Source organism: Dipodomys spectabilis, unplaced genomic scaffold (genome assembly GCF_019054845.1).
Source record: "Dipodomys spectabilis isolate Male_0828 unplaced genomic scaffold, ASM1905484v1 ptg000301l, whole genome shotgun sequence".
Lineage (NCBI taxonomy): Eukaryota > Metazoa > Chordata > Mammalia > Rodentia > Heteromyidae > Dipodomys > Dipodomys spectabilis.
The window spans coordinates 12,203,499-12,214,626 of NW_024870978.1; the positions used below are offsets into that span (position 1 = coordinate 12,203,499).

Genomic DNA, 11,128 nt, shown 5'->3' on the forward strand with positions numbered 1-11,128 from the left:
TGTGGTCTCAGAGAATGCAAGGTATAATTTCAATGTTTCTGAATTTGGACAAATTTGCTTTGTGATCTAAAATGTTGTCTATTTTGGAAAATGTTCCATGTGCTGCTGAGAAAAACGTGTATTCTGATGCTGCTAGGTGAAATATTCGGTAGATGTCTGTTAAATCTAGTTGATCTATGCAGTTGTTTCGGTATGCGGTTTCTATGTTGAGTTTTTGCTGAGTTGATCTATCTAGTGGCGATAGTGGAGTGTTACAGTCCCCAACAATTAATGTCTTTAGATCTATATGAGATTTGAGAGAAAGGAGTGTTTCTCGGATAAATTTGGGTGTTCCGTTGTTTGGCGAATAACTATTTACAATTGTACTATCCTCCTGAAGGAGAGATCCCTTCATTAGTGTGTAGCGACCTTCTTTATCTCTTCTAACTAATTTTAATTTGCAGTCTATTTTATCTGATATTAGTATCGCTACTCCTGCCTGTTTATGGGGATCGTTTGCTTTGTAGATTTTGTTCCAGCCTTTCAAAGTCAAAATGTGTTTGTTTTTATGGTCCTTGCCCAATTTCTATACAAGACTGCCCAACACCTTGCTACCTTGTTATCATCTCCACTGGGTGAGAAGCACATGTGAAGGCTACTCTGATCTAATTCACTTAGTAAAGAAAGGCATATGCAACGTGAGTAATTTTCTACATTCTGGAGTTGGAAAGTTAAGGTATAAATGATTCTTGATTTCTAGATCCGTTGCTGTTGGTGAGAAGACAAACATACTCATGAAATATTTTTATTTATTATTAGTATGAACAATGAATTAATTCAGATCAGGCATGAAGAAGCACCAAGCTCTTCTCCATGAGTGGTACAGGGCTGACGATGGATGTGATGGAAAAAGATGGGGTCAGCTGAAACAAAGAGGCTACCCCTCTTGATCTTTGCACTGTTTAGCCAGTATGTCTGAAAGAAGACCCCTGTCTCTGCCAGGTGCTTGTGGCTCATGCTTATAATCCACGTTATTCATGAAGCAAACATCTGAGGAATGAGGTTCAAAGCCAGCCTGTGTAGGGAAGTTCATGAGACTCATCACTAATTAGGAGCCCAAATATCTGGAAGTGAAACTGTGGCCTAAGTTCTGCTCTTGACTAAAAATCAAACAAACAAGAAAAAATAAACAAACAGAAAAACTGACTGAGCCATTCCCTGAGATCAAGCCCAAGACCAGCACAAAAGATGGAGGAGGAAGAGAAGCCCTCTTCCATACTAGAATCCGCACTCCGCACCCCCATAGAGAGTTCTCAGAGGGCTGGAGCTGACTCCTCTATGTAAGTGTCAAAGAGCAGAAATGGAGAAAATGAGCATTTCTGGTGAAAGGAGCACTGGTGCAACAGCAAGCTGGGGCAAAAGGGAAAGGCTCCAGCTTGGCATTGCCAATTGCACAGCAGTTATCCCAGGCGTTTTTATGGCTGAGGCCTCTGGACATCTCCAAGGCAGAATATCTCTATTTTAGATTATAAAAAATACTGTGATACTTCATGAGCTGAAACCTTTAAAATGGAGATATTTGATAACTATTTTCCTATACACAAAGATGATATCTACTGCTCATTTAAAAACAAATCCAAGGAAAGAAATATAATTGCAATGGGAGAGTGCTTGCCTTACATGCATGATGTCCTGGGTTCCATCTAAAGCACTGGAGAAAAAAATGAGAAAACATGGAAAAACCGCCCAGAGTTATCAGAGCATAAAAAGAGCATGTCTGTGCAATGGAGGCAAAGTCTCTCTCCCAGAGAAGTTGTCTTTTACTTTGGCCTTGAGCCGTCCTGTGTGCAGGCTCCTTGACATCATATCATGGCCCATCGCCCCTGGAACAATAAACACTGTGATGAGGTGACTATACCCCAGAGGTAGGTACCAAAATTATAACCTACTCAGAAGGACTAAAGAATGCATTAAGATCTTGGGTTGGCTTTGTGGAGCTTCGGACTAGGCCTGGGGAGTGATATGACCTGCAGACTGTCCAATGGTCTTGAGAGACATATAGTTCATTCCTAAAGACACCTCATTAATACTTACATAACCCACATCAACTAGTGCCTTCCCTCCCATGGGCCTGTCCTGTCTAGCAAGGGTTCTGATGGTCTTTTCCTTCAATAAAGTTATGCTGTCTTACCTCTTCCTTTTTGTCTGTAGACTCTTTCCTCAAACAAAGGAGACAAAGGACCTGATCCAGGTGTTACATTTTATTTTTCTTGTCAGTCGAAAGGCTTGCACTCAGGACCTAGACACTGTCCCTCGTGGCTAGTGCTTTTCCACTTTGAGCCACAGGACCACTTCTGGTTTTCTGGTGGTTAATTGGAGATAAGTCTCAAACTTTTCTTCCTGGGCTGGATTGAAACTCTGAAGTTCAGACCTCAGCGTCCTAAATAGCTAGGATTACAGGTGTGTGAGCCACCAGTGCTGGACAAATGGTTGTGTGTGTGTGTGTGTGTGTGTGTGTGTGTGTGTGTGTGTGTGTGTGTATGTGTGTGTGTGTTGGTCCTAAGGCTTAAATTAATGCCTAAACGTTGACTTGGATTTTTTTTTTTTTTTTTTTTTTGCTGAAGATTAGTGCTCTACCACTTCAGTCATAGCTCTACTTCGGGATTTTTGGTGGTTAATTAGGGATAAGAATCTCACTGAATTTTCTTGCCTGGACTGGCCTTGAACTTAGATCCTCAGATCTTAGTCTGCTGAGTATCAAGAAATACCAGCTAGAGCCACCACCACCACAGCTGAGTATTGTATTTTCTTCCATTCTCTGCTAACTCATGATAAAGAGGCTCTTTCCTAAATTCCCATAGATTTTAGAGTGCTGTGTGGAACACCAGCTATGCACAAGTAATGAAAGCTGAAAATCTCAATGGGAAAATGGTGCCCTTCTATGGATATTCTGCATCATTCACTATAGTACTGAGCAGTCCCATATGCAGACACTATACATCCCATCACCATGGCACTGAGCAGTCTTGTGAACAGAGCCATAGACATTGGATCAATATGGCCCTGAGCAGTCCTGTGTGTAGACCCAAAAGATATCAAATAACCATGACCTTGATAGTTAACCATGTGACCCCTACATTAGGATAAAAACCCAACAGTGAAGACTTTCATAGGGGAGGCTGGACGTGAGGGATGTGTTTATTAGAGGAAAGTGGCTGCTAACAGATCTGAAGTGGGTGGGTGACATGGTGGAGTAGGGTCTTGGAAAGCCTCTACTGGGAGGTATGTGTCCATGGTGTCTTCAAGGAGCAGATGTGTCAGTGTTAGGGAAGAAATGACTAAAAGAAGGATTCAGCTTGTTTCCCCTGTGGTCTATGGAATTCATTTACTAGGAACAATCAGGATATAATCTGTGTATGAGAAACAAAGGTTTCACCTATCATCTACTCAATGCATGGGGATGAGACTCTGGTCCAGGGAAACCTTGTGCTGAGTGGCTGACATCACTAAGTCACACATCTGTGAGTACCCATCATGTTTGCAGTCTCAACACCTAGGTATACCATGTGTGATTGAAACAAACGCATTCCCGGTGTGTCCCTTGGGCACTGATGATACTCTAGCACAGGTTTGGTGGCAACACAAAAAGGGCTCAAGATAAAAGCATTCAGAATCCACCAGCTTTGGTGCCCAGGAATTATAAAAAAAGGTCTGTTTTGAAGCAGGCCATCATGTTGATACTGAAAACCTAATAACTGAATCACATCTTTTGTCTCTATGATCTCAAAGAATGAGTTCATGGATACAGAGGGAAGAATAAAACAGCAATGATATATTGAAGAAGAGAATATCAAATGTCTTGCTAGACAGGAGGGGTCCTAAGGGAGGTACTTACTGGGATGCTTTGTACAGGGTTTTATTGTCTGTAGGACAGAGCTATGTGACTCTCAAGGTCATAGGTCAGTCTGTGGCCATATCCATCCCAGACCCAATCAGAGGTGTCACACAGCCTGTATGAGATATCTGCATCCTTTAGCCCTTTTAATGGATGTCTGGTCCAGCAGACACCTGTGAGGCTCAATCAGGTCACTGTTCACATGGAAGTCTACTAGTGGTTCAATTGATAGAGCTTCTCTTTGAGCTTTGTGTTGTGTGTTGTGTGTGTGTGTGTGTGTGTGTGTGTGTGTGTGTGTGTGTGTGTGTGGTTAATTGGAAATAGGAGTTCCAAGAACTTTCCTTCCCTTCTGGGCTAACACTGAACCATGATCCGCAGATCTCAGCCTCATGATTAGCTAGGATTACAGATGTGATCCATAAACAAAGGGCTGAAAAAGTAGTCTTTTAATAAATTCATTTAAAGGAAGTATGAAAACAGCACCATTACTTAAAATTCAATCACCCCTGAGTATCCTCATGGAATCCGCTCAAGGACCCCCACCAATAACAACATCTTCACACACTCAAGTTCTTTATATAAAATAGTATTTGTATAGAACCTACAAATAATCTGCCACACACATTCAAGTGTCTCTACATGACATCATACTTATTAACAGGTACATGCTATGTAGCCAGTGGTTTTACTATAGAGTACAGTACAAGTATATGAGAAGAAAATAGTGTATAATTATTTCCCTTGACAAGCCACATTTGGCGGAATGTACAGTGTTGGCATGTGCAGAGACAATAGCAGGTGAATTAAAGGTGAACCTGAAGATGAAAACTGGCAGGAATGGAGACGAGAAACATGCGAGGAGGTGGAGAAGGAATGGGTTAAGGCCTGAGGCATTTGGAACTTGCGGACTGGAGAAGAGGAGCCAGTGGCCCAATTAACAGTACTGGGGAAGGAAAAGGGATGAGGAGGAAGGATTAATTCACATATATTTGTTCTTATCCTGTCAAGATTTATTTAGCTTCCTTCAGAATTGAAGTTCTAAGAGAATTATCAGAATTCTCAAGTCCATTCCTTACTAAGTCAGAAATGGATTTCATCTCACAACAAGATGGTAATCACAAAAATATTCAACAGCTCCATGGAAGTTTTAAAGGGTAATATCAATCAATGACTTGAATTACCTTGACAAGGAAGACACCTGTAAGGGTTTATGGGTGAGTAACTTCAAAAACTCCAACAATGACAACTGGCTCTTAACAGCCCAACACTCATCATGAAGCAAGGAGTTCTTCCCTCAATGTTGTCTTTTCCATTTTTTGTGAAGCAAGATTACCATATTGTTCCTCTGTAATTTAAGAGACAGTGTCGAGAAAGAGAATGGATAAGTTTGAATCACCTCTTGATGACAAGAAAGCTGAAGCAATTTGATTGTCTCATGACTGTCTCATTGACCAAGGGGCAAAAAGGGTAGTCACAGTTGAGTGGCATTTTCCATCCACAGTCCAAATGCATTTCTACTTTCTTCTGCCTGTTCTGAATCCACATAAGCTAGCTTATATTGACAGCATCAGTAAAGACTGACTAGCCCCGGAGGATTGGCAGGGATGGGATGGTGTGCAAAAGGCGGAAGTGACCAGGAGGCCTGAAAAGAAGGGAGGGCTGAAGTGAGAGAACCACTGCTAATCCCTCTTCAAAAAATCCCTCAATGGCTGAACCAATCTTTTCTGTTTCTATGTCTCAAATGCTGTAATTTCTGTAATGAATGCTGAGAGTCACTTAAAATCATAAGCTCTGCCCCTAAGTTTCTTGTCAATTATAGGCCTACGTCAACTCTTGTCCCCACAGGCAAAAAATATGTTCCTCCGGCCACCATGGTGGACCTAGAGCCTGGAACCTTAGACTCAGTGAGATCAGGACCATTTGGCCAGAGCTTCAGGCCAGACAACTTCATATTTGGTATGTCATCATGGTCTATGGGTCCTAACATCCAGGCACTCCAGTGCTGGGCTGAGCCTTTATACACCTAGATATTGTCCTCAGCTAACCCACCTATTCCAGTCCACTGGAGTCATGCCCCTGGCCATTCAGACAGCTCAGATAAGTGCCACTCTTCAAGCACTCTATGACAAAGTAGCCTCTAAAGGGAAAGATCAGCAATCAGGGAAAACCTCCAACAAGGTTTCAGCGCTGCTGGTCATTTCAAAGGCCCGGCAATAACAGAGAACTACTTCAGGACACCAGAAAGCAAAGCACAGCTATGTGTGAGCAAGGTGCAGACAAGTGCTTGCAGCTTAGCTTTCCTATGATCACACTGTGCTCCTGTCCCTCCTGTGAAAATAACTACATTTCCAGTATTGAGGCAGGCTCTGTTCTTCATTTCTACAAGTAGTTGATTTGGGTTAAAATGTATCTTCCTCCATATTGTCTTTATTTCTTTAGAACCTGGGTGATTTGTAGGGTCCCAGATACATTGAAAACATTTCCTTTATTTCACCAAAGTTATCTAAAGTAAAAGCAAAGGTTGGCTCAGAAGAGTCCTATTGTCTTCACAATACAAATGTCACAGTAAATATTCTTGGAGTGTGTGTCTCATCATGTCTGATAGGCCAGAGCGGGTCAGCCAATAACTGGGCCAAGGGCTACTACACAGAGGAAGCCGAGCTGGTGGAGCCGGTACTGGATGTGGTGAGGCGGAAGTCAGAAAGGTGTGACTGTCTACAGGGTTTCTAACTGGCCCACTCCTTGGGAGGTGGCACAAGGTCAAGTATGGGCACCCTGATTCTCAACAATATTCAAGAAGGGTACCCAAACCGCATCATGAACACCTTCAGTGTCATGCCCTCCCTGAAGGTGTCAAACACAGTGCTGGAGCCCTACAACACGATCTTCTCTGTCCACCAGCTGGTGGAAAATGCAGATGAAACTTTCTGCATCGACAACGAGGTCCTGTACAACATCTGCTTCTGTAACTTGAAGCTGCCCATGCCCAACTATGGTGACCTGAACCACCTGGTGTCAGCCACCAACAGCGGGGTTACCACCTGCCTGTGCTTCCCTGGCCAGCTGAATGCAGACCTGCACAAGCTGGCCTTGAATCTGATGCTCTTTCCCGCCTGCACTTCTTCATGCCTGGCTTTGTGCCCCTGACCAGCCATGCCAGCCAGCAGTACCATGCTCTCTCAGTGCCTGAGTTTCACCCAGCAGATATTTGACGCTAAGAACTTGATGGTCACCTGTGATCTCCGCCATGGCTGCTACCTGACATCGGCTGCCATCTTCCGAGACTGCATGTCCATGAAGAGGTGGATGAGCAGATGCTCAACGTGCAGAACAAGAACAGCAGCTACGTTGGAGACTGGATCCCCAACAATGTGAAGACGGCTGTGTATGACATCGCCCCTTCCCTTCCCCCCCTCCACATGGACTCACGATGTTGGCCACCTTCATCGGCAACAACATGGCCATCTAGGATCCCTTCAAGTGCATCTCAGAGCAGTTCAGTGCCATGTTCCAGTGCAATGCATTCTTGCACTGGTACATAGGTAAGGGCATAGATGAAATGGAGTTCACTGAAGCTGAGAGCAATATCAATGACCTGGTGTCCGAGTACCAGCAGTGCCAAGATGCTACTGCTGATGAACAGGGGAAATTTGAAGAAGACTTGGTGGAGGAACTAGTTTAAGACTTCCCATTGCTAGCAGTGCAACAGGAGTGTCAGAGCCTGCCTACTTCTCAAATTAATGGTGCTTTCCTGAGCTCCTGTTGTCCTGCAGTGGGATTCTTGCTGTGTATCATTATGCACAGCCTTTCCTGTCAGGAACTCACGGGTGGTGAATGTAAAAATACAGATTACTTTTAAATATGATTGTATGAAAGCCTTATTTATATAAATAAAGAAGTATACATTTTATACTCTTAGTCCTTATTCTTCTTAAGAATCCCTTTTATTCTTTCAATGTATTTGAAATATAAAGTTGGCCAGCAGGATTTAATCTTAGCAATATAGGACTGGTGCTCAAGAGGAGTTTCAAATTCATGGTGTTCCTGCTATTTTGAAGAGGAGGATGACAAACGCCAATATTTTTTATTTTCCCTGGCCCAGTTTTAAAGTTAGCAATCTCTCAATAGCATGCCAGTAGCAAAAAAGCAGGTTGAAGAGAAAGAAAACCAAATCTAGATGTGACAATTTTCCTAGTACCAATTTGATGTTTGTAGTACTGAAATGATTGACGTTCAAGGCTTGTCTGGGCACTGAGGTAGCAGAGCCTCTTCCTCCTTTATTCTGACACAGGACTGGCTATACCTGCCACCCACTACACATTCCTCTTTGGGAATGGAACCACAAAAGGCAGTTATGAATACTGGCCATTACAGATCTAATTCTCCTTCACACAATGGTAGGTTCTTGTCTCATGCCCCATCAGAGGGATTGCAGTCACATTCCCCAGAAACAGTAGCAGGAACCCAGATCCCTGTGCTTACAGTTCAGTTTACAGTGAAGCAGAACTCACAGGATGAGTGCAAGATCTTGGTTGCCAGGGTAGTTTCTCAAGGCATCTGGCAACATTAAGAACAGAAGTGAGTCTAGCTGTTTGAGGGAGTGAAAAGCTGACCAGCCCCATAGTGTATCAAGAACTGCTTGATTCTCTCCTTCCAAGTGAAGGAGAGAAGGGGAGACATGGCCCAATGACCCATTCTCATACTCACTTTTCCAGCATTCAAAGCTATCTGAGGCCCACGGGGAGTTGTAAGGACAAAAGGGATGCATGGAGCTAGCCAGTTGGGTATGGTTACTTTACATGAGTAAGATAGAAATCTCAATTGCTTAGAACCTACAATGGCCAGGAAGAGGTCGAACACTTCTGTTTTCACTGGAGGCCAAATCAGTCAAGGGTTCTTTTTGCAAGAATCTTTCACTCCTCTTGCAGTGAGGCTTCAGGTAGGTTGTCTGTGCCAGGCATTCCTCCATGGCCACCAATAACCTGTAATCCACTTTTTATTCAGAAACAGGACCTATGGGAATCCAGCAACTTTTAGAAAGCTCTAAGAAAAAGATACCACTGGGTGAGGTCCAAGTTCCTTGCTGCTAGTAAAGTTGGGAAATAGTAAGTTCCCTAAGCTTTCCTCTACCAGGCCTGAGGTTGGAGTAGGGTGGAGATGAGTGGGGTATAGATCTTTAAGCCAAGCTGATCTCACTCATTAGAAAGTAAACTTCCCCAGGGGGTGATCTGTGACTAGAAGCTGGATGTTTTCTGTCCTTGCCCCAAGGCATATCAAAGTGCAAATAGCTTCCAATGTGGGAGTCCTAGGGAGTAGGTGTTGGCCAGCAAATTGACATTCCTGGATCTCTAGTCCTGGAACTGATCAGGTTGGATGATCTCCAAATCCAATAAGGCTGCTGGGTCAGAACTGAAGGAAGGTCTGGCCAAGGCACTCTCACTCCTCAGTGGGTTAAGGACTGAGGCCAAGCTGTGATGGAGGCCCCACCTAGCATATCTACCAGTATTTGACTAAGAATATTTTTGTTTTCTCTTAAGTACTTATTTATGAGCCTTTTCTGGTGGCTTTGGATTATTACTTTACACTCTTGACGAAGTAGTTCTTGTTTCACAATTAATGACTCTTGCCTCACCCCTCAGAAAACTCTTGTTGATAATTTTATCAGTAGATCACCATATATTTCTTAGGCATGGCTTTTGTTTCCTCCTAGCCAGAGCTCTGCACTAATTGCAACACAAGCCAACATTGAGGTGACTCCTATAGACAGGGTGATTATTTTGTCCAAATGCTAAGTGCAGCATCTCACTTATTCTCATGTACCTTGGTAACTGTATCAAATACTTAATAGAGTCCTTGACTAGTATGATAACCAAAGCTCTGTGTGAAGATGAAACTCAATGGTAGAGTACATCCCTGGCATGCACAAGACTCTCTGTTCAGTCCCCAGCACCAAAACGAGGAAAGGTAACAAATGTTAAAAAAGTGGGGTTGAAATTAGGAAAGCAACTCCATTTGTAATAGCCCCACAAAAAAATAAAATACCTAGGAATTAACTTAACCAAAGAAGTGAAGGACCTCTATGATGAAAACTTTAAAAACGAAAAATGAAATGAAAACAGAACTTAGAAAATGGGGAAAACTCCCATGCTCCTGGATTGGAAAGATTAACATCGTGAAAAGGGCAATACTTCCCAAGGCTATCTACAAATTCAATGTGATACTTATCAACATTCCAACCTCATTCTTCAAGGAAATAGAAGAGGCAATCCAAAAATTCATATGAAACAATAAAAGACCCCGAATAGCAAAAACGCTCCTCAACGGAAAGAACACTGCTGGAGGAATATCAATACCAAATTTCAAACTCTACTATAAAGCCATAGTAATCAAAACAGCTTGGTATTGGCACAAGAACAGACCTCAGGACCAATGGAATTGAATTGAAAACCCAGAAATGAACCTACAGACCTATAGCCATCTAATCTTTGATAAGGGATCTAAAAAAATAGAAGAGAAAGAAGACAGCCTCTTCAGTAAATGGTGCTGGCAAAACTGGTTAACTACTTGTAGAAAACTAAAGCTAGAACGTTATCTATCACCCTGCACCAGAATCCACTCCAAATTGATCAAAGACCTCGGAGTCAAAGCAGACACTCTGAAAACATTACAGGATGGAATAGGAGAAACCCTAGGTCTCTTTGGCGCTGCCCGAAATTTTCTTAATAGAGACCCAGAAACACAAGAAATCAAAGAAATGTTGGACAAATGGGATTGCATGAAGTTGCAGAGCTTCTGCATGGCAAAGGGCATAGCTAGCAAGATCACTAGAAAGCCCACGGATTGGGAGAAGATCTTCAGTAGTCATACAACGGACAAGGGTCTCATATCTAAAATATACTTGGAACTCAAAAAATTAAATCCCCCAACAACAAATGCTCAAAGAAACACTGCCCAATAAATAAGTGGACTAAAGACTTAAAGACAAACTTCTTTGAAGAAGAAAGAAGGATGGCCAATAGACACATGAAGAAATGCTCAACCTCCCTAGCCATAAAAGAAATGCAAATAAAAACAACATTGAGATACCACCTCACACCAGTTAGAATGGCAAAAATCAAGAACTCTAATAACAACAGTTGCTGGAGGGGATGTGGACAGAAGGGAACCTTACTTCATTGTTGGTGGGAGTGTAAACTTGTTCAACCACTTTTGAAAGTAGTATGGAGGTTCCTCAAAAGACTCCATATAGAGCTC

At 42.7% G+C, this 11,128-nt stretch overlaps 1 pseudogene; it reads left to right on the forward strand.

Annotated features, from left to right (window-relative positions):
* Nucleotides 1-1,227: 1,227 nt before the first annotated feature.
* Nucleotides 1,228-7,556, forward strand: LOC122127446 (annotated as a pseudogene).
* Nucleotides 7,557-11,128: the final 3,572 nt, after the last annotated feature.